This window comes from Cupressus sempervirens, chromosome 2 (assembly GCF_028749045.1).
Source record: "Cupressus sempervirens isolate cs-2001-9-10 chromosome 2, ASM2874904v1, whole genome shotgun sequence".
Taxonomy (NCBI): domain Eukaryota; kingdom Viridiplantae; phylum Streptophyta; class Pinopsida; order Cupressales; family Cupressaceae; genus Cupressus; species Cupressus sempervirens.
In genome coordinates this window covers 459,704,262-459,728,582 of record NC_143119.1, presented here as the reverse complement: position 1 = coordinate 459,728,582, position 24,321 = coordinate 459,704,262, and positions in this window count along the sequence as shown.

Genomic DNA, 24,321 nt, shown 5'->3' with positions numbered 1-24,321 from the left:
TCCAAAAAAATGTTCCTTTGGTGTCACTTCTGGAAAATTACTAGGTTATATCATTTCAGCAAAAGGCATTGAGGTTGACCCTGAAAAGGTCCAAGCTATCATGGATATGCCTCCACCAAAGACTATCAGTCAGCTTAGAAGTTTGCAAGGACGGCTACAATCCATAAGAAGATTTATCTCTCAATTAGTTGATAAGGCTCAACCTTTCAATAAAAATCTGCATAAAGGATCTACCCATATTTGGAACAGTGACTGTCAACAAAGCCTAGACCAAATCAAAGGCTACTTGGCAAAACTGCCAGTTTTGATGCCACCCATTCTAGGAAAACCTTTGATTCTGTACATTTCAGCTATGAATTCTTCTCTAGGAGCACTCTTAGCCCAAAGTGATGAGACGGGTAAAGAAAGAGCCATATACTATATCAGTCAAACTTTGGTGGCTTATGAACTAAATTATACAAGTATAGAGAAGGCATGCCTTGCTATAGTTTTTGCCTCCCAAAAACTTTGGCATTATATGTTGGCCCATACAGTTCACTTGATTGCCAAGATAGACCCTTTGAAATATTTATTAGGTAGAGCTGCACTTACTGGTCGCCTTGCTAAATGGATGATGATTCTTTCTGAATTTGACATTCAGTATGTTGAATGTAAGGCAATCAAAGGACAGGCCATAGCTGACCAGTTGGTTGACTTCCCACTTGAAGATGTAGCACCTATGCAAATTGAGTTTCCAGATGCCTCAATCATGAACATTACTGACAGAACATGGAAAATGTTTTTTGATGGATCCCATACACAGAATGGAGCAGGAGCAGGGGTGTTGTTTGTTTCCCCTCATGGTTATATGATCCCAAAGTCCTACAAATTATTGTTCCCATGTACAAACAATATTGCAGAGTATGAAGCATTAACAAATGGGATCAAAATGGCCCTTGAATGGCGAATAATTGAGCTACACATCTATGGGGATTCTCAACTGGTTGTGAACCAAGTGAATAATGAATATCAAACAAAGGATGATAAATTGATCCCTTATAAAAAGTTGATAGATGCTCTAAGGAATTATTTTACCTTTGTAACATTCCAACAAATTCCTAGAGCAGAAAACAAGGTTGTTGATGCTATGGCCACCTTAGCATCTATCCTCCAATTACAAGAACATGAATCACGATTTGAGTTCCTGGTGGAAGAATTGCATCATCCAGCCTATGATTCTTCAGATAACTAGGTGATCTACACTATTGTGGGTCATGATTCCTTCCGCTATGCGGCTATTTTCTCCTACCTATGTGATCAGGTTATTCCCGAAACCCTCATGCACAACCAAAAATGCCAACTCCTTTGTAATGCCTCACACTACACTTTGGTCTCTGGTGACTTGTATAGGAGGGGTCTAGACGAAATGTTGCTTATGTGTTTAGAGCTAGAAGAGTCTAAGAAGGCACTTGCCAAAGTCCATGATGGCATTTGTGGGGCGCATTCTAATGGCCTTGCACTTGCTCGAAAATTGCTTAGGACGGGTTATTACTGGCCCACCATGCAAGTTGATGCTGTGCGCTATGCAAAGTCCTGTCAAAAATGTCAGCTCCATGGTAACTTGATACATGCTCCTGGGCGAGAATTAATCCCTTCTATGACATACTGGCCATTTTTGCAATGGGCCTTTGACTTGCTAGGAAAGATTCATCCAAGCTCATCCAGCGGTCATAAATTCATCATCACAGCAACGGAGTATTTCACTAAATGGGTTGAAGCTATACCATTATCTGCTGCTATAGGAAAACATGTTGCCCTGTTTATACTGAATCACATCATTTGGTATCCCATCCTCTATTGTTACGAATAATGGAGGGCAGTTCAAGAATAAGGACTTAAAACAGCTATGAAAAAAGTTTCGAATTAAACAACACGGGTCCTCCATTTACTATCCCCAACGGAATGGCCAAGCTGAGGCCTCTAATAAAACACTGCTAAAAATCCTACACCGCATAGTTCACAAGTCTGGGAAAGATTGGCACTTGCAAATAAATCTGGCACTTTGGGCCTATAGAACCTCTATTCGTACTCCTACAGGGGCTACACCCTTTTCTCTAGTCTATGGCTCTAAGGCTGTTCTCCCATTAGAAGTTGAGATACCTTCTTTGTGTGTCTCCTTACATGGGTTAATAACCGATGAAGATCATAGAGCTATGCGAGTACAGGAATTAGAGACTCTGGATGAATGGCGCAAGGCTTCTTTTGATCACATGAGAGCTTATCAGAAGCACATGTCTACACAATATAACAAAAAGGTTCACCCCCGTGAGTTCCAAGTTGGTGAACTCGTGCTTAGAGAGAATCCCAAAAATCAACAAAATCGAGAACAGAAAGGGAAATTTGAACCTAACTAGTTAGGTCCTTACATCATCACAGTAGCATTTGGGTCTGGTGCTTACCAGTTGTCTACTTCAGAGGGTGAAGAACTTGCAGAGCCTATCAACATCCTACACTTGAAGAATTTCTATACTTAGAGGCTTACTACTCAGCTATCTTGTATATATCTATGAGCCTGAAAAAATCCTTAAAAAATCAGAAAATGTCCTGAAAAAATGATCATCTTAGTGAAAACCTCGCTTTGATGTATCACCAAAAAAAAAAAAAATTGTCAAAATAGTGAAAACCTGGAAACAGGCGCTACTTGAAACCCTTGCACCTATGTCTATCAATCTCAATCATCCACTTTGCTACACATTTCCTAGCTTGGAATTGTTTCTTGTCCTCATCTTGGGGGCATAGCTACTTAGCCTATTGAGGTATTCTTGTGCATTAGGGTTTCTTTGACAACTCACAAAATGGTGTTTCTCAACACTTCCCCCACTTTGACATCAAGTGTTTTTCAACACTTTACAGATAGTTTACCTATGGTCTCCGATGTCGCGATATTTCTCACTATCAGAATCAAGTCTGGAAGAAATGGCCAAGTGACTTACACACACGCACTTTAACATTTAAATGACTAAGCTATGCTGATATTTATCTACTTTCTGTGTTGTCTATGATGATTTCTTTGCCATGTGTTACCTCCCTAATAGTCTTTCGAGGATGTCATTGACTAGAAGACTGGGGGCATGGGGCATGTCTTCTTGATTTCTGCTTGTGGGTATACTTTGTTTGTCTATAGTGTTGTAAGCATTTATGCTGGTCCTATTCAACACATTGACTTACAAATGTATCATCCTTAACTATTTCGCAAGATCGCACTTGGGGTTTATCCTGGCACTTATGCCTTGATATAGGTGTAATCTTGCTAAATTAAACTTAGGGAATCTAATCACGTAGTTATCTTGACTTACATGTCTCTGATGCTTAGATTGGATTTCCACATACCTATCTGATATCGATCATATTCATATCCTCATAGTTATACTAGTGATGGTTGTATGATCTCATGATGTCCCTAATAAATGCTCAATGATGAAATTAAGAGTCTAAATGTTATGCGCTTCTTGCTGGTAAACCACTTTGCATATTAGCTTGCATTTTAGGTTCATTTTCTAGCTTAGTCTTGCATTCTTGCATATGGGGAGAGCTCTCTTTCTTCATCTTTTTGTGGACATATCAGCTAACTCCTTTCATATATTTCTTTACTTTCTTCTTGTTCATGTCTTTTCACCTTCTTAATCTTTCGCTTCATCTCTTTTCTATCTTGTCATCACATTATATAAAGTTTTGACCTCTTAAATAATTTTGACGTCCTAGATTCATTTTCGGGATCGAAATCCAAATTCGAGTTCATCTTGATGGTCAAAATTGTCTTTTAAAATTCTACTTTCTTCTGAGCAGTTAGCTGACCTTTTGAGGTCTAATCTCTGAATCATCACTAGGGCATCTTCATTTCTTCATGTCTTCATCATTTCCATACTTCATATCTATTTAAATTCACTATTTCATGTCTAAAATCACCTTTCTACTCATTTCGACCTTATTTTTATGCTATATCCTTCAAGGTCAACTCTAGTCAAACTGGGGCATTTTATCAATTTTTTTATATAGTCATTCTTGGCTTCTAATCATCTATCTGTCATCTTGGACATTGCTATATTCTAATTTTCTCATTTCTAGCCAGTTTTTGCATCCCCTTACCTCATTTCAATTTCGATCCCGAGGGGGCAGAAATATTCTATCACTGCTTAGGAGCATTTATTTGATCTTCTCACTTGCTCTCACTCTATCTGCTTTTCTAAGTTTTAGTATTCTTCTTGAATTTTGACATCATCTCTTCCTAGTGTTCAGTACTACTGCTATCAGGCTGTGCATTCAGGACTTGCTATCTATTTTTGCATTTCACTCTTCGAAATTAGACATCTATATCTATCATCGCCTACTTGGCTTCGATTTTCCTTGACATAATGTGTTCCCAGATCGATCACGCATTAGTCAAAGAGGGGCAAATGTAATCACCTAAAAATGGTCATCTAGACTATTAGCCCCCTTTTCAACATTTTGGCTAAATTAATTTAATCACTTACCTAAGCCAAATTGTTAATAATCAATTTATTTGATTATAACCTATAGTTTGACTATGCTATCCTAAGTTCATTATTTGATTAAAAGAACATGTCCCCTTTTAATTAAATAAAATACCCCATTCTTCTAACCCACTTAAAGTGCACACATAAAGTCCTTTTTCTATTTTGTAATTAAAAGAAAAGGCTTTGTGACTTTTGTCTTATATGACAAGTCAACTTATATTCTATTGGTTGACTTGTGTGTGCACATGGATCACTCCTCTTTTTGAATTCCACCGTTGATCATCCACCATCTTCATCTTGATCTCTATCGTCCATACATCTTTAAAAGGGAGAGAGCTTTCCCCCTCAATCAATCCTCATTTTGAATATTGTTATACTGCAGGTTTTCTAACAGGTTTCTTTGGAGCTTTGTGGAGAACTTCTATTTCTTGTCTACATTCTCTCATCCATGGCATCATGACATTCTAGCTTAGCTTAGCTTAGCTTTCATTTTTACATGTAGCTTAATCTCACATAGCTTAATAATGGTATTGTAACACTCTCATCCATGCTTAGAATAGCTGCACTTTTCATATTCATTCTAGCTTAATTTTCATTTGTATTGTATTTCATTTGGAGAGATGGGATCTGTTTACTCAGTGTGGCCTATTTTTGTTATCAACAATAACATTCCTCTATGGATGTCTATAAAGAGGGAGCACATTATGTTGGCAATGATTGTTCTAGGTATCTTATCATTTGATAGTTATTAATTTACATGTACTTACAAATCTTGCAATAAAACGGTCATAATAATTATGTAATGTTACTGTTCATTCAAGTAGGTAAATATCAAGTAAAAAATATGAATGTATATATTGAGCCTCTTATCAACCAGTTGGTGGAGTTATGGAATGGTGTCACTGTGTATGACATGTCTAGACCAATAGGACAAAGACAATTTCAATTCTATGCAATACTTGCATGGACAATACATGATGCCCCAGGGCTAACACATTTTTGTGGTATCTTATAGTGAATTCAAGTTGCGCACGATAATTCTAATTATAAAAATTAACATATTTAATAATCTAATTATATCATTATCTTGTAGGTCTTCAAACAAAGGGAAAATTTGCATGTCCAGTTTGTGGTCCAAAGATGAAATCTTGTCATTCAAAAAGTTTAGGAAAGCAGGTGTTTGATGAGTGTAGACACTTCCTCCACAAGAATCATAAGTATCAAAGTACAAAAAAAAATATTTTCAATGGGAAAGAAGAGACTACATCAAAGCCACGAAGAATGACACCTCACCTATGGAAGTTGGAATATGATAGAATTAATCGTCGAGGTAATGTCATTCCACCTAATGGTTTATGTTTGTAATTTATACATTTCTATTGTGATTTTTGTTTACTAATTGTAATTGATGATCATGAAGGTCGTCAAGGCAGTACTAACTGTAATCACCTAAAAATGGTCATCTAGACTATTAGCCCCCTTTTCAACATTTTGGCTAAATTAATTTAATCACTTACCTAAGCCAAATTGCTAATAATAAATTTATTTGATTATAACCTATAGTTTGACTATGCTATCCTAAGTTCATTATTTGATTAAAAGAACATGTCCCCTTTTAATTAAATAAAAGACCCCATTCTTCTAACCCACTTAAAGTGCACACATAAAGTCCTTTTTCTATTTTGCAATTAAAAGAAAAGGCTTTGTGACTTTTGTCTTATATGACAAGTCAACTTATATTCTATTGGTTGACTTGTGTGTGCACATGGATCACTCCTCTTTTTGAATTCTACCATTGATCATCCACCATCTTCATCTTGATCTCTACCGTCCATACATCTTTAAAAGGGAGAGAGCTTTCCCCCTCAATCAATCCTCATTTTGAATATTGTTATGCTACAGGTTTTCTAACAGGTTTCTTTGGAGCTTTGTGGATAACTTCTATTTCTTGTCTACATTCTCTCATCCATGGCATCATGACATTATAGCTTAGCTTAGCTTTCATTTTTACATGTAGCTTAATCTCACATAGCTTAATAATGGTATTGTAACACTCTCATCCATGCTTAGAATAGCTGCACTTTTCAAATTCATTCTAGCTTAATTTTCATTTGCATTGCATTCTTGAGGAACTCCTTGGGACATTTGCATTCTTGCATCTTGTCTTTGGAACCTTCCATTGCATGGTTTACTAGCAAGAAGAGTATCTCTAAAGCTCATCTGAGAGCCTTTGAATTTGAAATACACTCTCTTGCACTCCGTGGATAGGGAGCTCTAAGCCGGCATCCAAGCATTCCAAACTCATGGAATCATTTGGATAGAAGGGTTTAGAGTGGGACACTTTCGAGTGTACACTGACAACATTCCAAAGGGACTAAAAATCTATCCCATAAAATTTAGTAGGTTTCCCTACTATGAGCACTTACAAATTGTGAATTTTTTTGATACTATGCATATTAGAAAGAATATAACAAAGACAAATTGGAAAATATTGGATGGAAGGCATGACAAAGAAAAAATTGTCAAAATTTGTAATGACATTCATGAATCTAATCATGCATTGAAGAATTTCATTCACTCAAATAGCAACAGCGATCAGATTAATACAAGTGCCCTTCATTGGTTATTAACGGAGCAGCAAAGTGATGCCATAAAAGAAGTCATATGAAAATTTTGATTTTCCACAAGATTTTCTACGAACATAAACAATCTCATATCAAAAAAAAGTGAATTTGGGCCTGGGCTCAAAATGCATGATTGGCATACTTTCATCAAGGTAAGTTATGTTCTTCTGTATTTACAATATATTCATAAACTACATGTACTGTTTGTTATGTTATGTTAGAAAACAATGAAATGATTGGTTTATAATTACTGCAATACATGCTTCCTCTATCTCTTCCAAAGCACTTCAACAATAACATCAAACAAGTGATATACGATCTTGAAAAATACATGAGGTAAGCAGTAATATCTATTCAATTAGTTTTATATATTTTTTATATTCACGATTTGTTTTTCTTGCTATGTAATCTATTTTATATTATTTTTTAAAGTCTCGTATCAATATATTTTTTGTGACTTGAATCTCTTAATGGAGGTGGTTGTCATCTAAAGAAATCCATAAAGAAGATATAAACTATTAGAAGAGAAGAATTCCTCATTTACTATGTGAAATGCAAAAGTGTCTACCTCCAACTTTTTTCAATGCACAGAACACTACCTCATACACCTAGTTGAGGAGATTGAATTGTGTGGACCTGTACACACTAGGTCAATGTGGATGGTTGAGAGGCACTTGAAATCTTTGAAGGATTTGGTTCGACAAAGAGCACATCCTGAGGGTTCTATGGTAGAGGGATATATGGTATACCATACTATGGTGTACATTACTAAATATCTTACTAAGTTTGCATCAAATATCCATGTAGATCGCATTTGGGATCTCGAGCCTTTTAAAAAATTAGAAGGGGAGTACTTGATGGAGAAAGGTACATTGAAGAAAGTGAGAGGTAATAAACTATAAGATGTTATTGTAATAAATTATTTCTTAATCTTCAAAATAAATCGGTTGTAAGTTGTCTTTTTTTTTTTTGTATAGGTGCTCGAGAGTAGGATGCACTACATTTGTATATTGCAAACAATCTTGATTGGATGACGGTATGGATTGAATGATGTCAATATTCTAGTCGCACATTAACATGGGAATGTGTATCTTCATTTGTTAAAGAAGCTCATCATAATGGAGATTCCAATGTTATGCAAAAGAAAATAGATTTAGCATGTGGTTTAAGAGATTTCTAGGTACATACAAATTTATTAATCACCCGTATGTTTATCAACTCACGATACAATAATTTTGACATGTTTTACATATTATTGCAGGTTAAACATCACAAAGCTATGTTCTATAATGCTCAAAAAATTTGCGTCAAAGTGTTGGATGACATGAAGAAAACTTGTGATTCAGGAACAACTCAAGTCTTTCAAGTGACTAATATTTCATCTAGAAATGACTTACATCCTTGAGAGTCTGAAAATTGATACTATGGCATTTTGGATGATATACTTGAGTTTGACTTTAGTTCCTTCAAATTAGTACTCTTCATTGTCAAATGGTACAGGCTACGACTTAATCCAAATGATCTTGATAGAACTGTTATTGAACATGATAATGGATTTACAATGGTTAATACAAGGTCATTTGAGCCAGTTGGGGATGAGCCCTATGTTCTCCCAAGCCAATGTGAGCAGGTATTTTACTCAGAGGTTCCACATAAACCAAGTTGTTCATTTTTTGTTAGACTTGAACCGAGAGGAAGGCCAATAAATTATAATGCGATGGAAGAAAAAGATACTGAAGAAGTAGAAGATGATGTAGATGGTGATCATGATCGACAGTTATTGGATGATGTTCCTGACACAAATTTTCATGAAGAAGAAGAAGATGATGATGATGATGAAGATAATGTTGATGTTGATGATGATGATGTTGATGATGACAATGATGATGATGACAATGATGATGACAATGATGATGATGATGGCGAGGATGATGATGATGATGATGATGACGATGATGATGATAATGATGATGATGATGATGATGACAAGGATGATGATGATGATGATGAAATTTAGAGGTATGCCATCAATCCTTAATCTATTTAATATTTATTTCTTGATAGAAATATATTTGTCTTATATGGTTACATAGTTTATTCATTATCTATTTAAAAGCTACAAGTTTCAACTACAAATAGAATACTGCTAATCTAAATTAATATTAATCTTAATTAATTAAATAAAGCTATTTAAAACACATATTGATGCATGAATGTATTGAGCCTTATTTTCTTTCAGGTCAAAAGCATTTGTAAGTGTTTAGTTTAGAAAAGGGATCTCATTAAATATCTATAGAAGGGAGTTGTACCTAGAATAAAATTCATAGAGAAAACATAATATAAGTTCTTACCCAATTTTTTGGTTAATAATTCCACCACTATAGGTGATGCAGAGACCCTAGGTGGACTTGTAATCATTCATAACAAGAGGGACTTCCATAGTGTTCTCACAACACCAACTAAGCATCTTCATAAGATCCCTCTCCTCGATCCAAGCCAACTCCATAACCTATCAAAGTGCACACCAAATCCTTATTCCACCTTAGGTTCTACATCTTTGGAATAATCCCATGAATGTCCCTCAATCCATCCAATGGATTCACCCAAGCAATCTAATCAACAAACTATCAAATGCTTACAATGCCTCAATAGGCGCCAAAATTGACTTCACCTTAACTAGGTGTTTCCTCCACCTCCATACACATCAAGAAACTTCAAATAGTGTCTCCCTAAGGTGACTAAGTCCTCAACTCATCAACTAATACAAAAATCTAGTTTTAGCCCTTCACTAGCCCTACTTCCCTAGTAGGCTTATAATGTGAGCCTGATTTAAGTGTTATATTATGTACCTTTTAATGTTTTTAATTTTTATGTGATGCTTATGATGGATGTGATTATGATTATGATGTGATTATGCTCACGATAATTGAATTACATTTGTAGGAAACTGAACCCCTTTCAAGAGCATCTCGCACAGTCTCATGGATCTAAGTCAATACTCCTTATAGACAGTCTGTTTAATACACTTATCAATAGTAAGATTGATGTCTTCTAAGATCTCTCCCATTTGCAGGTACCAGTGAATAGGTATTTTTCAAAAGTGTCTTCCTCGAGTGAGGGAAATATACGACTAGAAGAGGAAAGTGAGACATGCAGTTTATCTAGAATAGGGAGATTAACTAGAGGTCAAAGGCCTAGAAGGAAATTCAATAAATGCATGAAAATTTTCCTTGATCAAGGGGGGTCATGTTCTTATGATGATGAGATAGAAGGCAACATCGAGGTGCCCTTGAGATACCAACATCTACAAAAACATCGGGTACCCAAGGAACTTCCTCCAATAAACATTGATTTTGTGTTAACGAGAGGATATATCGCATAGCACCATCATCATTACATGGTTTGGGCCTATTTTCTATGGACGGCATAAAGGTGTCTTACAACAAAGTTTATGAATTGATGGAGTATGTTGGACCATGTTACGATTACAAAAGTTGGATGCATATTGTTCAATATAAAAAAAGTATGCATAGGTATGCCCTCTCGGAAAATTATATACAACAACAAGATAATAATCAAAGTAAAAGTGTGGCTATATACATTGATGGAAGGCTAAAAGCAACAAGGAATATTGTGGGTTTTATAAATAGTACACAACTTGGGTCAACTATAAAGCAACCCAATTGCATATTTGAGGCACGCAAGGGAAATCGTGTATTCATTTGTGTGATAAAATCAATACGTGCAGGGGAAGAGATTCTTATTGATTACAATTTGAACCACATAGATACAAATGAGGCTACTATCATGGGGGTGGTACATAATATTAAACAAACTTCTAATCAATGACTCTAACATACCATTTAGTCAATAAATTTTTGGCTAACATTTTTATACTTGATGTTTGACACAAGGGCACAATATGGAGGAACTGGCCGGAGGGGATGTTGGTGATGTTCTCGGCTCATCTACACATGAGCAGGTAAAACTCATTGTAATTGTGCAAACTAGATAGAAGCAAAATGTTATTTTTTTAATGTTGTTTTCTTCATTGTTTTGGAGTAATTTTGATAATACTAATACTATTGTTGTCACAGAGGGCCAATGGTCAGAGGGAGGGAAAGGAACTCGCAGTCCCTTAGTAGCCCCCCCCTGAGGAGGACTCTTTCTATATTTATGTAGCAAAGACCGATGACCTGATTAATTCAATTAAAAAGGTGCTAAAGAAAATTGGCAGAGAAATTATACGTTTGGCAACCATAAAGCCTACTACTCAAGAAATAAAAGATAGGGGATCTGAATTGTTGCACACCTCTAAAACCTTAAAAGTAAGTATTAATGAAATTTTTAATTATAACAAGAGTTCAATAATGGTTTTTATGTTATCCTCTTTTATGGCATTAATTAAAATATGGATGCATTGTCTTTACAGAGTTTTTTGTGTGATTTTGAGCCCCATTCCCATGATGAGGGTGTTGTAGGTGGTTCAGGTAGATTGCATGTTCCATTCCCCACTTGTGTTTTCCACTGAATATATATAGGAATGATCATAATCATTGACAATACATGCTCAAACAATCCTTTTTTTTTAATGCTCTAACAATCTTGTCCATGCTAGTCCACACGTTCTATATTTATGCATGCTCTAACAATTTTATTCTTCAGCTTCAAATCAATTGTATCTTATGATGACGCTGCCTCCATCCAGGACAACCACAAATCTCTTTCCAACTACTAAGTCGACAACATGCAGCTTACAGGCATCGACTATTGCACCATCTACTGGTACACAAATCCCTCTTTTTCTCTCTTTTGTTATGTGTTTATGATGTAGATTGTAATGACCCCCCTTTGATAGTCACTCAACATTTAAAATTTTTCACAATTTTATGATTCCAAACCATAAGAACTCAACTCCATTCATAGCTTGGATATACAAGGTTATGTTATAGGTCAAACTTCAATTAGTTGTCTTTAGTTATGAAAGATTGTAATATTGAAGATCATCTTCTCTTGTAGTATATTATTGAAATTATATTTGGATGCAGAGTCTAGCAACCACTTCTTCTATTAGCCTTCAAAAGGCTTTCACAATCAAATTTTTGGATCTAGGACTTGGTATAAGTCCCCTTACCCACACCGGGTATACACAACTACTGAGCTCAAATGGGGCAATCCACTTCAAAAACTTCACTCACTAACACAAGAAATGGTGATAGCAACTAGAACCTTCAGTCCAACCATAATCCTCAGTTTTTTTGGAATCTACCAAATCCACAACAATCCTTTGCACTTCTAGGCCTACAATACTTGTAGCCTTTCCAATCCATTTTCTTGTATTTTCACCAACTATCCCTCTATGGAATAGGGACTTCTCCACTATTTTAGGAACCTCTTAAGACACTTGCTAGAATCCCAAAAGCTTCTAGGATGATCTTGCCCCAGCACCCTCCAAATTGTTGCTTGGTACCTAGGCCTAGTTGATCAAGTTAGGCTAGGGCTTCAAGGAATGATGGACTAGGTGAGTTCCCAAGACCCCAATCACTTATGGTAATCCTAAACACATTCAATATATCTAACTTCAGCACTCACACAGATCAAAAGTGCCTCCAAACATGATTGTCACCACAATAACAACAAAAACCAGTTAAGCACATGGTCTTGCTTGACCTAGGGCCGACTTGGAAAAATACTTTCCGTGCTCACCACACCTCCAACTCCTAGAATCATGTAGACAGATCCCTTAACTTGCATATCCCTCAATTTTAGAGATTTCCACTAGTGGATTTGCAAGTTAGGGTTGCATTTGTACAAGGCCCTAGAAAACAGGGCTATTCAGACCTCTCAGGACAAAAATGCTAATAACTCACAAACCATAATTGCAAATTGAATCAAATAAAAACCAAAACCTTCTAAACACACATCCACCACTAATCCACTTGCAGAGTAATCATGAAAGTATTGTACAGAACCATACAACCCACTGTAACAGCAATTTTGCCAGTAAATTAGAGGTTTTTATATATTTTCTCTAAGCATCTGCTACAACCTGATCTCTCCCTCCAACTGAGACCTGAAATGACATATTTGTAGCCCTGTATGACTGTTGGAACAACCAAATAGCTATTTCCAACCATGAAACAAAAAAACAACAACTTTTTGTAATTACTGAGCAGCATTTTAAAAGTTGTCAGCAACTTTTAGGCAATTTTTGTATTTTTTGCAAATCGGTAAGTCTAATGAACTTAAAAAGTGCATGGTCATTTATCTAGGCCTATATTGACTCAAACACCCTATTCTAAGGCCTTTTGGTCCCATTTGAGTCACTCAGTTTATAACCACACCAAAGTGCTAATGGGCCTTACATGTGCCTTTATTACAAAATATTACTAAACATGGGCCAACTTACTAAAGTATGGACCAAACCTTGTTAAAACTTCCTAAATTACTTGAATCCACCCTTCCATGGAGTGGGTAGGTGTCTTGCCTCCTAGGTACTTGTTCCCTACTTGTTCCCCTACCTCCTAGGTTAGGTGCCCTGCACCATATTCATGTACTTGATCATGCAATGAGATGTGAATAAATATTGCTTTTATTGATGAAATAATTGTCTAATATAATGTCCTTGATTTCATAGAATGGTTAATGGGATAATAAATCTACAGTGATGTAGTTGATATTTCAGATGAGCCTTATAAACTTACATCAAGTATGATTCTGTTTCTAATGTGTATGAGTTACTTCATGATAAATGGAGTTGTCTTTCTTTGATCTTCCTTAGTAGTAATCAATGCTTTCATCATCTTCAATTTATATATATATATCCATTTACAAAACTATGTTGTAATTATTGGCTTTGATCTATATCTGATTTGTCGTCTTCCCAATAGTTACCCTTCATAAGTTACTCGAGGATTCAATAATGTCTTGGAATCCACTCAAGGAACTAGAGTTCAACTCAAGGATCAATAAAAAGTCCTTGACTTTAGGATATCAACCAAACACTCCTCTATAATAGGTTCACCGCCTTGATTCATTTTGAACAACTTTCAATTCACTTTGTCCATGTTTCAACTTCCCTTTCATTGGGAACACTCCTAATTCACCCTTCATGCAATCAACACTTAATCTTTGTCGTCAAGGATTCTCCTAATCCTTCCAATGCCTCAATAACCTTCAAACAACATACCTAAGGAGTTCCAACCCCTACCAAGCATCAACTCTATACCAATCTTCAAAACTGCCTTTTGTAGGACTCTCCTATTAGCCCTATCTTGCAAGCAAATTGCATTTTTCTTCCAAATTTCTCAAACACAATGGTAACTTCTCCACCTCTTCAAATACCCTTTAATGATTTCTTAAACCCCTACAAATATCAACCTTTCAACTTGTGACTGATGAACCCTTCTATGGTTGTCTCTATAATCAATTAGGCCTAATTAGCCCTTGCCTAACAAAGCAACTACCTTTTGTGCTTATTATCAACCTCCCAAACCTTTACACAACCTTAAGGCATCTAACAAATAGTAGGATTCCTCATTTAGTTTAACCCTTCATGCATTTCTAGATACTATTCCATCAAACCCTCCCTTTAAGGGTTTCTAGCCTAGGGCTTCCTAGAAAAGATCCTAAATCAACTTATAAAATCCTTATAATGGCTTAAACACTTTGAAAAAAAACCCTCTCATATGTTTCCAAACAGTATTTAGTCATTCCAACCCTCAGATCATCATATTCACCATGTGGTGCCTTGCAAATGCACCTTCACTATTTGGTTCAACAGTCACCCTGCCGTTCCTTTCTTTGTTCACTATCACCTGCATGTAAATCATGTTAAAGTCATCATATTTACAATCTTGAGTACCTCTCCCCCAAGTTACATTTTAATCATAGAAAGTGGAAGAGGCACATTTTCCCAAATTACTTCAAAACAGTGACAGACTGTCACGTTTCCTGTGACAGCAGAGATCTAAAAAGTAGTTTTGCTTGAGAATAACTTAAAAACCTTGCACAAAGTTAACCAAACATGAAAATATCTTCAAGAAGAAAAATAGTAACTTTTGAATGGCAAGAACCTTATTGAGTTACCAGTCTGAATCTTGCAACTTAGAAAATTGTCCCTGTGACAGTGAAGTGTAGAATTCTTTTATTTATATATTTTCTTTGTACACACACACCCCTTTTCTTGACTACAACACTTGTGTCCCATCTAACTAGCTCATCAAACTGAACAAAGACTCCTTGGATGCCAACTGTAATCACCTAAAAATGGTCATCTAGACTATTAGCCCCCTTTTCAACATTTCGGCTAAATTAATTTAATCATTTACCTAGACCAAATTGCTAATAATCAATTTATTTGATTATAACCTATAGTTTGACTATGCTATCCTAAGTTCATTATTTGATTAAAAGAACATTTCCCATTTTAATTAAATAAAACACCCCATTCTTCTAACCCACTTAAAGTGCACACATAAAGTCCTTTTTCTATTTTACAATTAAAAGAAAAGGCTTACTAGACTTTTGTCTTATATGACAAGTCAACTTATATTCTATTGGTTGACTTGTGTGTGCACATGGATCACACCTATTTTTGAATTTCACCATTGATCATCCACCATCTTCATCTTGATCTCTACTATCTGTACGACTTTAAAATGGAGAGAGCTTTCCCCCTCAAAGGATCCATCCTCATTTTGAATATTGTTATGCTACAGGTTTTCTAATAGGTTTCTTTGGAGCTTTGTGGAGAACTTCTATTTCTTGTCTACATTCTCTCATCCATGGCATCATGGAATTTTAGCTTATCTCAGCTTTCATTTTTACATGTAGCTTAATCTCACATAGCTTAATAATGGTATTGTAACACTCTCATACATGTTTTAGCATAGCTCCACTTTGCATCTCATTCTAGCTTAATCTTCATTTGCATTGCATTCTTGAGGAACTCTTTGGGACATTTGCATTCTTGCATCTTGTCTTAGGAACCTCCCATTGCATGGTTTACTAGCAAGAAGAGTATCTCTAAGGCTCATCTGAGAGCCTTTGAACTTGAAATACATTCTCTTGCACTCCGTGGATAGGGAGCTCTAAGCCAGCATCCAAGTTTTCCAAACTCATGGAATCGTTTGGATAGAAGGGTTTAGAGTGTGACACAAATCAAGTGTACATTTTTAGCGCCGACCGTGGGGCATGAATCAAGTTTCTAGCTCCATTTGCTTTCATTTCTTATCTTTGTTTTTTTTATAGCAACATATTGGATCTAATCAAGTGCTTTTGTAGAATTATCACTTTGGTTTTAAGGCCAACCCATAAGTAGATTGGTTTGAAAGCCAAAAATCTAGTTGGTTTAAAGATTTGATCAAATCTTTTAAACCACTTAGATTTTGGTTCCAAATTATTTTTTGCAAGTTGGTTATGTGTTCAAAATGTCTCATTCCAATTTTCAAATTATTTTGACATGATTTGCGGGAGTTATGATTTTTTCTTTTTTTTTTCATAAAAACGCAAATCAATGCATTTTTCCAAAAAACTTACATTTTCAGAAATTTTTTTGAATTCTAAGAGGGGTACTCTCTTTTTGTTTTGACTTTTGAGGTTGTATTAGGGATCAAAAACCCAATTTGATAAATTTGGCCTGTATTGACAAAATTGGTCTCTAGGGCACAAATGAGAAGATTTTTTTAAATTTATACATTTTTGGAAAGCTCTCTATTTTTTAGTAGGGGTCTATTCTTTGAATTTCTCTTTTTGGATCCAAAATAATAGCAAACAAGTCCAATCTTGTTGACTAGGTCAAAATCAAAGAGTAAAAATGAGAGCATTTGTGATTAACTTGCACTTTTTTTGCATGCACTTGGTTGGAAGATAAATTGGATTTTTGAGTCAACTAACCACTTTTATTGCAGTATTTTATGTTATTTTACATTAACTTGTGATGCTAACAAGTTGTGATTGCAGGTTGTCATCCTTATGAAAAAAATTGAAACATTGCATAAAAAGAACGCATGTCAAAGCTTCAAATGCACAAGGGCTACTAACGATTGTTTGCAAGGCTGCCCAAAGCATAAAAATCCAAAAAAAATTGATTTTTGTTTCCATGTGCAGCATTGAATAATTTTTCATTTTTATAGGCACATAAAACTTGTGATTGGAGTCTTTTGGTAATAGGAGAGTATGCTCTTCACCCTCGTGGTGAATCAGAAATCTTGACTTGCCATTTGGTTTCAAAAGCAAGGGGTAACTGAATCTTCTTGGCGTGTTTTGGAGAAAATGATTGGAATAGGAGAGTATGCTCTTCACCCTTGTGGTGAACCAAAAATCTTAACTTTTGAAATTTGATCTACTTTGTGTAGTTAGAATCCTTTAGAGGGCCTGCTCTTGGATAACCTGAGAGGAACGACCCAAGTGGGGACAAGCCAATTACCTAGCTCTTCCAAACCACTATAAACTCAAGGCTATCAAGGACACAAAACCTTGGTAGAAGTATTTTTTATCTTTTCCTAGTGTGATCGCTTATGGAATTTTGACCATAGGGAGATCACTAGGCAAGAATGCTTAAGGTACTCTTGTGATCACGAGATCGGTTACTCATCACAAGGTGAGGTGTCATGTAATTGGGAGCAAGAGGAACACTATGAATAGAAGCCCTATCTAAACACCCTAAGTTAGTACCCACCCTTTTTTAGCCACTCAACTTCTTGGTGCAAGGATCGATCCTAGTGGACTACCTGGATCACCGCAAGATTTTACACTCACCATATGTGTTCCCTTGGTTGTGCTTATGGAACTTCCATAAAAAAGCCAATATCTCTTGTGGGAAACCACTTGGTGTGAGGCAAAGGAGCATCAAGTGTGGGCCAAGTTGTTGAGTAATGAACTATGACTTCTAGGTATATATTGCTTGATGTGTTCTTGAATGTGCTAGACCTATGAAAATCTTTTGAACATACACATGACGATAGTTCCAAGGATTTCTTTTAAGACCTCACATATTCTTGTATCATGCAAGGTTGCTTTGTCCCTTGCTTGATTGTTTGAATACTACTTCATGTGTCACTATCTTGCTTGGAAATAAATTATTTTTGAACATCAAATTTTTTATGCTATCAACTATTGTCAAACTTTGTCAACCAAGTCAAAGCATCAAGTCTTAACATTTTTCTTGTGTTGCTTGCTAAGGGGAGTCTCATAATTTGACTTTGATTTGCTATGTCTCTAGTTTTTGAACATTCTTAAAGTGGCTCTTTGGTCTTAGCGCTCTTGGTCTTTCTATCTTCATGGTCTATGTCCACTTGCTAGTTATCTTTTTGCTGAAATGGTTGCCTTGATTTCTTGACTAGACTCTTGGGTTGTAGAGTTGTTCACTTTTCACCCTACTTGCTCTATCTATTCGGCTATTTGGGCATCTTGCCTAGCTATTGACTTGAGTCATTCATGTCGTAAGTTTCTTGGACATATTTTTTGACAAGTCGCTTTAATCTCTCTCTACTATCTTCGCAAGTGAACACTCTATCTCCTATAGTTTCAACATCAAGTTATCTTCTAGGATATTTTATGCTTGGCTTTGCATCTAAAACTATGGGATCTAAACCTTGTGCTACCAAACTTCAACTGAATCTATATGATCATTATATCCTCCATATCACTAAAGAGTTTCAAGATCTATATGCACAATACAAAGAACTAGAAGAGACAAATGATCTTTCTTACCTTCATCTCTCTAAGCGCATGATGGAAATGAAGTCTAAACTTGAGAAAAGGTTAGAAGAGAAGATTACATCATTACATGAATCTTCTTTAAGGTCTTTACATGCATGTGAGTCACCTTCTTTAAGGTTATCCTCTTCTTCTAGGTCTTCATATTCTACTCCAAGCCATCAAATGTCTTCATCTTCTAGATCTAAAGACCTCTTTAGAGAACAGGCAAGTGATACATCCTTTGAGCCTATGCCAAAATTTCATGATGGACCTATCTTTGACCAAGATAATGATGAAGACATGGATGCATACCATTCACTTGAGAAACAACCAAAGGACTCTAGACATACTTTTGAGAGAAATTTTACTCCCTTGGGGAATTCTTATGATGACATTTTGAGAACACTTCTTGGCACCAAGATCATCATGTTGCCTAAGTCTAGCTCCTATGGAAATCAATTCTTGGATACCTATTGTGCCTATCATCAATCTAATGACCATGCTACTTCAGATTGCATTAAGCTAAAACATAAAATCCAAGATCTTATGGATAATGGAATTATTGGAACCTCTAGTGACTCATGTGCTGAGGATACTTCTCTTGAGCAAGATTATGTTGATGAACCTATGTCTAGTAGTGGCTCCATTACATCTTCCACTTCTTCCAACACTCATGCATCTCCCAACACTTCAAAGCTTTCCAACATGCCTCCATCAAATAAAGAACCTAATGCTTTCCACATTGACTATGTGTATCCTCAAGGGCTACCTCTAAAAGAAACTCAAGCTAACCTTCACTTGGCTGCAAACCTTTTATATCCTCCTAATCCTAAAAATCCTCAACCTTCATGCACTACTGTGCCTAATCCAAGCACTACTCCATTCACTCTTCATTCTCCCTTGTCCTTAGAAGTGGCTCCATGTCAAGAGGACTCTCAAAAAGAAAAACCTATAAATGTCAAGAAAGATCAAGATCAAGCACCCGTTCATCTCTTTCAAGATTTTTCCCCTCCATATCATATATCTTGTCCACCTCCAAAGTATGGTGAAGATACCACTTCCATTATCTCCCTTGAGCTTACTGAAAATTATGAGAAAAGTTCTCTTCATATTCTATCCAAAGCTACTTGTCAAGATCAAAGCATCCCCTCATGTTCTACTTCTCCACATCCACTTCACAATTGTGCTCAAGCTTCAAGTGCTTCTGTTAAAAATGTTGTTCCTATCAAAGGTACTCATGAGTCTATTGATGGCTTTGACCATGTTGCTCACTCTAAAGATGTTGATATCCCTTCCCACTATCCCTTTGCATCTTCTAAATCTATCCTTGGTCCTTATCCATCTAAGCTAAAGCATTCAAACCTTCCATCCATATTGGGGCCTTATGTTCCTTCATCTCCTACACTTTCCACTCCTAGCTCTCCCATCATACCTCAAGATCAACAAAGAAACTCATCCTTGATGACTTTTCAGCCATCTATACATCTAAACCAGTCATATCATCCTTATTCATCAACAAATCCCAAGTCCTTTGGAAGTGAGAATAAACATAAGAATCCATTGAACAAGAAAGATCACTATGTCCCATCTAATCAACATATGAATGCTAAGAAGGAGAATTCACAAAAGAGACCTCAAAGGTCAACTATTAAGAGCACTAAACCAAAGTAAATGTGGATTCCTAAATCCATTATTGAAGAAATGTGTTTTGAAGTATCGAAAGGAAAATCTAAAGCTATATGGATTCCCAAGTCTCTTTTAAAAGACTTGAATATTGAAAATACTTCAAAGTTGACATTCAATCTTCCAAAGGCTTCCATTCCATCTTCTTCCAAAAATCTTCCTAAAAATATTCCAAAGCCTTCCACTCCACTTTTTTCCAAATCTCTTCTACCACCTCATACATCTAAATCTCAATCTATTTCATCCATGATTCCTCTATCGTTCCAATACCCTTCAAGGTGTGTGTCAATGTTGATCTTGTCCAATATTTTAGCTACCCTCATGAAATCCTCTAAAGCTTACACTTACTTTCTATACATGAACTATTATCCTCCATATATTCTTCCTACTACCATTTCTCTTTCATCACCCTATCAACATCTTTGAGCATACCTTTCTATGGTCTTGTCTTATCATGACTTATCTTTTCTATAGGAGCACTATCTACATTCAAAAAGCTTGAGCTCTTTCTAAAAATTCAAAAAAATTCAAAAAAAAATGAAAATGTGCCTTGGTGAAAACCACTTCTTGTGGCACCTTGGTAGCAAAAGTAAAGAGAAATAAGTGCATCCTATGGTGAAAACTACATCTTTTGGTACCTTGGATAAGTACCATAATGAAAACTTGGCAAACAGGCATCATGCATAATTCTTCCATCATCCATCTATCCCCTCTTCTCTCTTTGATCTTGACAATGTTGAGCTATCTTTTCATATTGGCTATCTTATCCACAATATTTTTTGTTGTGCTTTCTCATTCACTCATAGCCTCCATCTTGAGTTTTATTCTTATTTCTCTATCCCATCGCTATCCTATCTAGTTTACCCCATGAGTCTTGATCACAATATACAAAACATGGTTCTCATAGGTCTCTTGACATGGTTACTCTTTTAGACTACACACTTTCATGCTATCTTTCTCATTAGCTTCCAGTGCTTATCTTGCATGCTATCTTACTCATTGGCTTCCATCACTTATCTTATATGCTATCACACTTGTTGGCTTCACTGCTTATCCTACACGCTATCTTTCTCATTTCTTCCATTACTTATCCAAAACTTACTTTATATGGTTATCTTTCCCTAGCTTGGGTATTCTTGAGGAGTCAGTTCTTGAGGATCACTTTCACTTGCTTCACATTCCTTTCTTATGCATCTTTTCTTATCCATTGTCTTTTTTATCCATCATGTCCTATACCTTGCTAGACATTGGGAGAAAATGATGTGATCTTGCTTGAGAACTAGTGATCTCTAAAACCTTCTAAAAAATCCAAAAAATCATATATGATGCTGAAAAAAATCCTAAAAATCAGAAAATGCCATAAAAAAAATGATCATCTTAGTGAAAACCTAGCAATAGGCACTTTGATGTATCATCAAAAAAATTCAAAAATACAAAAATACAAAAAAATTGAAAAAAAGTCCTGAAAAAAATCTGTCAAGTGGTGAAAACCTGGAAACAGGCACTACTTGAAACCCTCGCACCTATGTCTATCAATCTCAATCATCCACTTCGCTACACATTTCCTGGCTTGGAATTGTTTCTTGTCTTTTTCTCAGGGGCATAGTTACTTAGCCTATTGAGGTATTCTTGTGCATTAGGATTTCTTTGACAACTCACAAAATAGTGTTTCTCAACACTTCCCCCACCTTGACATCAAGTGTTTTTCAACACTTTTCAGATAGTTTACCTACGGTCTCCGATGTCGTGATATTTCTCACTATCAGAATCAAGTCTTGAAGAAATGGCCAAGTGACTTACACGCATGCACTTTAACACTTAAACCACTGAGCTATGCTAATATTCATCTACTTTGTGTGATGTCTATGATGATTTCTTTACTATATGTTCCATCCCTAATAGTCTTTCAAGGATGTCATTGACTAGAAGACTGGGGGCATGGGGCATGTTTTCTTGATTTCTGCTTGTGGGTATACTTTGTTTGTCTATAGTGCTGTAAGCATTTATGCTTGACCTATTCAACATTTTGACTTACAAATGTATCATCCTTGATTGTTTCGCAAGACCGCATTTGGGGTTTATCCTGGTGCTTATGCCTTGATACAGGTGTAATCTTGCTAAATTAAACTTAGGGAATCTAATCATGTAGTTATCTTGACTTACATGTCTCTGATGCTTAGATTGGATTTCCACATACCTATCTGATATCGATCATATTCATATCCTCATAGTTATACTAGTGATGGTTGTATGATCTCATGATGTCCCTAATAAATGCTCAATGATGAAATTAAGAGTCTAAATATTATGCGCTTCTTGCTAGTAAACCACTTTTCATATTAGCTTATATTTTAGGTTCATTTTCTAGCTTAGTCTTGCACTCTTGCATATGGGGAGAGCTCTTTCTTCATCTTTTTGTGGACATATCAGCTAACTCCTTTCATATATTTCTTTACTTTCTTCTTGTTCATGTCTTTTCACCTTCTTAATCTTTCACTTCATCTCTTTTCTATCTTATCATCACATTATATAAAGTTTTGACCTCTTAAATAATTTCAATGTCCTAGATTCATTTTTGACATCGAAATCCAAATTCGAGCTCATCTGGATGGTCAAAATTGTCTTTTAAAATTCTACTTTATTCTGAGCAATTAGCTGATCATTTGAGGTCTAATCTCTGAATCATCACTGGGGTATCTTCATTTCTTCATGTCTTCATCATTTCCATACTTCATATCTACTTCAATTCACTATTTTATGTCTAAAATCACCTTTCTACTCATTTCAACCTAATTTTTATGCTATATCCTTCAAGGTCAACTCTAGTCAAACTGGGGCATTTTATCAATTTTTTTATAGTCATTCTTGGGTTCTAATCATCTATCTGTCATATTGGACATTTCTATATTCTAATTTTCTCATGTCTAGCTACTTTCTGCTTCCTCTTACCTCATTTCGATTTCGATCTCGGGGGGGCAGAAATACTCTATTGCAGATTGTTGCAACTATCTATTTCTTAGGAGCATTTGTTTGACCTTATCACTTGCTCTTGATCTATTCACTTTGCTAGATGTTTGAATTATTTTTGGATCCTAACATCATCTTCCTAATGTTCAGTACTACCACTATCAGGCTATGCATTTAGGACTTGCTATCTATTTTTGCATTTCATTTTTTGGAATCAGACGTCTATATCTATCACCACCTACTTGGCTTTCTATTTTCTTTGACATAATGTGTTCCCAGATTGATCACACATTAGTCAAAAAGGGGCAAATGTAATCACCTAAAAATGGTCATCTAGATTATTAGCCCCCTTTTCAATATTTTGGCTAAATTAATTTAATTATTTACCTAGACCAAATTGCTAATAATCAATTTATTTGATTATAACCTATAGTTTGACTATGTTATCCTAAGTTCATTATTTGATTAAAAGAACATTTTCCCTTTTAATTAAATAAAACACCCCATTCTTCTAACCCACTTAAAGTGCACACATAAAGTCCTTTTTCTATTTTACAATTAAAAGAAAAGGCTTGCTAGACTTTTGTCTTATATGACAAGTCAACTTATATTCTATTGGTTGACTTGTGTGTGCACATGGACCACACCTATTTTCGAATTCCACCATTGATCATCCACCTTCTTCATCTTGATCTCTATCATCTGTACAACTTTAAAAGGGAGAGAGCTTTCCCCCTCAAAGGATCCATCCTCATTTTGAATATTGTTATGCTGCAAGTTTTCTAACAGGTTTCTTTGGAGCTTTGTGGAGAACTTCTATTTCTTGTCTA